Below are 6,000 nucleotides of genomic sequence, written 5' to 3'. Positions count from 1 at the left end.
TAGAGGAGAGGAAAAACAAAGCGAACAGGCCGAAGAAACTGGGCGCCGCGTAGGTGATGGAGAAGGCAGCAGCGCGCCCAATCCCAGTCGCCCGACGATAGTCGCGCCGGCGGACTGTTGCTCCTCCGCGTCCCGCTTTTTCGGCTCGTACGTCCAAGGAGAACGGTTTCGCGAGAGCCGAAACGTCGCGTCGTCGACCGGGACCCGTCGAGTGCGACGTGAGTGCGTGCGGGCGCCTTTGGCCAACCCATCGGAAAAAGCTTCTTCGGACAACAACACCTCATCGCTGTGTATATTTTGCCCGTTTCCATACTACAGGAAGTGCGGTCGACTCGCGGGTAGGAGCATTTTTTTTCGGTGGAGTTTTTTCATCGTTCTGCGCTTGGAGGCAGTGGCAAAATCTGACGGTGGTCTTCTGGTGTCCGACATCGGTGCTGCATGTCGCTACGGACCGCATCGCCCCGTTTGGTGTGTGTGTTTGTGGACGGGTGTCTCGCGGGTGTGCGCGGCCGGTCGGCCTGTACCGCTTACGCGGATTCCTGACGGATTTCTAGAAGAACGAGCACATCGCGGTCGGCGGATCGCGATAACACAGGTACGTGAGCCGTAAGAACTGCATCGATACCACTCCCTTCTTTTCGCATGAGTATTTCGCCGTTTCACTGTGTTTTTTCACAGTCTATATACTTGTGCTATGGATATTCGTGCTCCTCTGTTGCATATCTTAGCAGTATTTGAAGTGCACACGCAGAAGTGTGCGTCGGACGTGGCCGGAATGAGCTGTAGAGGCGCGGGCGGAATTGTTTATGTACGTGTTGCGTTTGTTTTATTGTACCTATAGCTGCTTAGCGCAGCACTGTTGCTCATAAATTAAATGCCGCGTAACATAGCGGTTACTCATAAATTATTTCGTTAAGCTATAAAAATACACCCGATTATCCCACTTCGTAATCTTCAATTTTCATGCAACCTAAACATTTTAGCTAACTGGTTTGTTTGCATATAAGAGGGGTGTCACTTTCTGATAGCACTTCCGCCACTACAGCTGTATCTTTCGTAATAATAATAATAATAATAATAATAATAATAATAATAATAATAATAATAATAATAATAATAATAATAATAATAATAAATCTACACGTGAGTGACTTGCACTCTGTGACTAGGAGATAAGGGCGTCATTAATGGGTCAATATACCACTAAGAATCGATATTAATTAGCCAGTCAACCATAAAATTGTTTGCTCACATGACAGTTCATACAGATTAAGACTGCCACACTCATCGCCTCAGTTGGCGTTATTTCTCACAGCATGAATCGCGATAAGGTGTTCATAATCTCCCAGCCCGTCGGAAAAAAAAAAAAGAAACGTCCCTCTCTTGCGTAGCTTGCGACGCGTTTTATTTGGCACCAGGGCCGTTTAATTGGGCTATTAGTAACCGTCGTCACCTACAAAGTAGCTTACAGTATGGTTGGCAATCTGTGAAAATAAAGCAAAAGTGACTAATCTTAAGGATCATTCTAAAAAGACAGGGCGTGCAAACACGGACACAAGAAAGAAGTCAGGACACCACAAACGCCGTTTGTGGTGTCCTGACTTCTTTCTTGTGTCCGTGTTTGCACGCCCTGTCTTTTTAGAATGAATACTTACCAACTAGCTCAGCTCTCTGTTATTCTAAGCTTAAGGATCAAATGCGCTACACGTTCGGGTTGAGAGTTGAATTTGCTGATCCGCAAAATAAACGTGGCTTCGTGGTGGCACAGGATACTGGGGCCGATTCCACAAATGCTCTCTTTCGTAAGCGCGTTCTGTCGTTGGCTGGTCGGCTTTACCAGTGATATGCTCAGTATCAACTGGCCGAAATTTTCTATTACGAACATTTTTTTTTTTTTTGCGTAAGACGTTTTTGTGAATACGGGCCCTACCGTTCACAAAGGTATGGCTTGTCCCGAAAACATTTCATCTCGGCTGATAAACGCAAGCAACAACGCAGCACCACAAACTTGTTAATGCGCAAGAATAGGCACGCCACGCGATATATTATGCGTAACGTCGTTTGAGACTTCGAATGAAAAGTAGCGCGCACTCACGTTGTGTAGTATAAGCTCCTGGAATTCGCGTAACTCGTGAGGCACGTTTCAATTCACGCCGCATCGTGAATGCCGACGGCGGTAGAGCCTTACGACAGGAAGTGGAGTCTTGAATGCCTTAAGAATAAGAACAAAAAACATGAAGAGAGAAATAATGAAGATTGCTCGCTGCGATGGCCAGCCAGCTCGTTGCTGTGGACAGAGACGGCAACCATTTGCCGAAGCACCACATATACGGCATTTAGTCTTTTCCGCCAGCGAAATCCGTAGACGACGACCACAGAATCATTTGGCCGCAGCCGCCAAACGTCTGGCGCCGGCGCATGTCTCGCACATAGAGTCTAGTTTCTCATAATGTACGCCTTCCAAGACGCATCGCGTGGATGTGCCACTATAATGGCACCAACCTCTCCTATTTCATCATTTCAATAAAAAAAAAAAATGTGAGCGCACAGGCGTAGCGCAGTCCACGTGACTACAGCGAGTGCTCGAAAAGCTTCCAGCGTTGTTCGGGAGCGCATGAAGGTGTTTGTGCAAAGTGCTGCCGCAAGAAGTTATCAATGCAGTTTGTTATGCGTCAAATGTACAGTACTCACGGATTCGAACGCAACAACATTTTTTTTTTTTTTTTGTAGTACAATGACTGGTATGCGAAATTGCTCGAGATAACCGCGCCACTGTGGTTTCCAAAGATAATGTTGGCACTGATCTACGCGTTCGAAGCAATCCACTTCGAATGTAAGTTATAACAACAGCGTGTGTACCTCGAACCGCAACCGCGCCAGCTACACATCCACGCACACTATAACGTAGACGTAACGAAGACTGTATAGGGCGACCCGGATTAAAAAAAAAAAAAGAGTTGCGCGTTGCGTGGGATCGACGTCCGTGTGTAGGCCACGTCGCGTTTCCTTTCTGAATGGCTTCGCCCACACGCGACCATTTCCACTTGTGCGACCGTATATACGTGTTCGACAAAGTGGCGCTGATTTTCTACACGCACGGTGTGACTGGAAATTCGTGAAGTTAGATTTTATAAGGCAACCGCATGCAGTTGCTTTTTGCTAACGAGTGACTATCGAAAATCACGCTCATCAGCGAGCGTGAACGTCTCGTTTCAACCTTATCAGTGCTTCAGTGACATGATGCGGAAATGTATGGCATATGATAGCTGATCACGTGGAATACAGTGCCCGTGCCTTACCAACGTGTCATTCTCCCGGCCTCCGACTGCGTGCTGCTGAAAACCTTTCAGGGTCTTCGTACGTGTAATTCTCTACCTCATAACGTTCACAAGTGTTCAAACCAAAGTAGGTTTTCCAAAGCACGCTTAATGGACAATCATCAGGAATCTATTGGACGTCGAGAAGAATATTTATAAGCGACGCGTGCTCCGTAACGTTTTTTTTTTGTTTTGTTTTGTTTTGTTTTGTTTTTTTCCCCTCCTCCAACGCGTACGCTTAGGCGCATAGCTATGCGGCGGCTTGGAACCCGCTGAATTACTTTCGGGACCGCTGTCTGCGGAGACGTAATGATACCGAAGTTACGGAACGACGTTTTCCCTGCCGAGCTCAGGCTCTGCTATACCTCGGACCATTGTCGAGGAGCTGGAGCTGTTAGCCTAATACGCTAATGGCCTCCCCTTTCTAAAGGTCGTCGTGCATGCGCAGGTGTGTACATGGCGCGACAGCGTAATTGCATTTGTTAGGCTTCCCTCGCGACGCTTCCGTAATTTAAGCCGGTACAATTCCGTGGTGATCTCATTGTGTTGCCCGAGTCGGGCAGTTTCGAACGGGCTTGAGTTTGCGCGAGTAGGATGCGGGATTTCAACGGGACATACCTCGTGTATAGCGTTCGGTCACATACGTAAACTGTTGGCGTGCCCCGCGCCACAAAAAAAAACTTGAGACGCTCTAAACGCTCTTTTGTTGTACTTCCGCGACATGGTCCTTGTGTACTGGAAGTGAAGGAGCATTTAATAGCTGGCTCTTTTACATTTATGGCTGCTTCCGTGAGTGCCTGTTTGCCTGTGTTCACGCGTGTGTTAGCCTTCGTGAACTTGCGGGCTGTCTGTAAGCACTTTACGGCTGTTGATATCTTTGTACTGTGGCTATCTCCCTCTTGTTCTTTGGTGTCAAACTTGTTCCAATGTCTGTGAAGCAGTGCATTATTTGACGCTTGTTTAAGCACGGTGTTTTGTTGCCCTTCTTTGTGGTAACCTCAGTCACATGTGCAGGGTTAATTAAGTGCGTGGGCGAATTAAAAAAATACCCGAAATTCGGCTGCCGAAATTCAGATGGAACGAACGCGAATGCACTACAGTCGAATATGTGCCGGTCTAAAGTAATAATCTTTTTCACTGTCTTTCTCTTTTCTTATCATTCACATTCCGTGGTTGATAGATTCAGGAAATAAGACTGGAGGAGATCAGCTCGGTCCAAAGGACGAACATCGCAGAATAATTATCATCAACATTATCTATTCTACTCACACTATAGTGTACCGGATGTCTCGAATATGTTTAGAAATTTCTGGAATATATTTCGTTGTTTATGGTTATGGCTAAACTGACTGATCATGGTCTTACCAATTGCCTCAGGTCTCACTCAGGTCTTACCAATTGCCTAGTATTTCGCAGTGTTCTAGCTCATTCACCTCACGGCAACATAAAGCCCTAGTGTATACATGCATACATAATTCAATGTTCTGGCATACGTTTTGAAAGAGAGATGTGTATCTGCAGTAGCGCATGTGACGTGTATATGGACGCATTATACGCGTATTCCTTTCCTTGCTGACACGTCATTTCCGGCTTAACTTCGGGCAGTCTAAAAACCTGCTTATCTGTTTTCTCTCCTTGGAACTCCAATAATTTCAATCACCTATAGCCTCGCGGTTGCGAATGTCGACATTGGACAGACGCCTTCTAAGCGATAGTGCGTCGTGTCTGTATGTATACATATACCACAGGCGGCGAAGTCGCGATAACGATCGTTCCACGCAGCCGACGTCCTCGTGAAACTGTGGCGAAGGACGAGCGCGATTGTTCTCTGTCCTCTATGCCCAACGGCACATGCGATTACGGCTGTCGGCGAAATTCTCCGCATGTGTTGTGTGCATGTATGATAGCAGAGCACGATCCGCACTCGGTGTGTCTGTGTGTCGGGGGGGGGGGGTGGGGGGGGAGGGGGGGGATGAGAGCACGAATAGCGCGCTACGTGTGCGCTGATGTTTTTATGCTCGCGTTTTTCAGGGAATGAGAGAAAGAAAGAGATGAAAGAAAAGAAACGTGTGGAGGTTTACCGTAACAAATACCCGGTCTAGTGCTCTGCACTGTGGGCGGGGCACAAGACTCTATAGGAAGAAACCACTGGCATATCGTCTGCCATAAATAGAAGTTTACGCGCGAGATGTAGTATGTTTACGATTACAGAAGCCTACGGAAGAATCGTTCTTATATATATATGTGTGTGTGTGTGTGTGTGTGTGTGTGTGTGTGTGTGTGTGTGTGTGTGTGTGTGTGTGTGTGTGTGTGTGTGTGTGTGTGTGTGTGTGTGTGTGTGTGTGTGTGTGTGTGTGCCACTTGACCGAATTAATTGCATCTGCGTGGCTGGTTAGTGGTCATGGTAACCGCATAATTCGCAGCCGCCGCCTCTGTAAATAAGAAGTTGATTCGCAATTAAAAGTCCGTCGCATACCCTAAATTTAATGTTCTGAAATCTCAAATTAAATCTGCAATGCAAAATCGGTTGATTTTTAAAACACACACACACACACACACACACACACACACACACACACACACACACACACACACACACACACACGCGCGCGCGCGCGCGCGCGCCTTTTTGTCGTCTCTGGCGGAGTTTTATCGCTAGCCGACAATTCCACGGCGAAAGCTT

General features: G+C 47.0%; 1 protein-coding gene across 3 annotated transcripts in view; it reads left to right on the top strand.

The window, feature by feature from the left end:
* The first annotated feature begins 337 nt into the window (after positions 1-337).
* LOC119383787 (uncharacterized) overlaps positions 338-6,000 on the top strand; it is a 347,820-nt gene continuing 342,157 nt past the window's right edge. For 2 of the 3 annotated variants that reach the window (XM_037652090.2, XM_049412675.1), the window contains exon 1: positions 338-595. The gene's annotated coding sequence lies outside the window, so the exon portion shown is untranslated. The remainder of the gene's footprint in view (positions 596-6,000) is intronic. The other variant, XM_037652089.2, reaches the window with a different exon arrangement.

The sequence above is a fragment of the Rhipicephalus sanguineus genome, chromosome 2 (genome assembly GCF_013339695.2).
Source record: "Rhipicephalus sanguineus isolate Rsan-2018 chromosome 2, BIME_Rsan_1.4, whole genome shotgun sequence".
Taxonomy (NCBI): Eukaryota; Metazoa; Arthropoda; class Arachnida; order Ixodida; family Ixodidae; genus Rhipicephalus; species Rhipicephalus sanguineus.
Note: the sequence above shows the minus strand (reverse complement) of the source record. Positions and strands in the feature narration are given on the sequence as shown.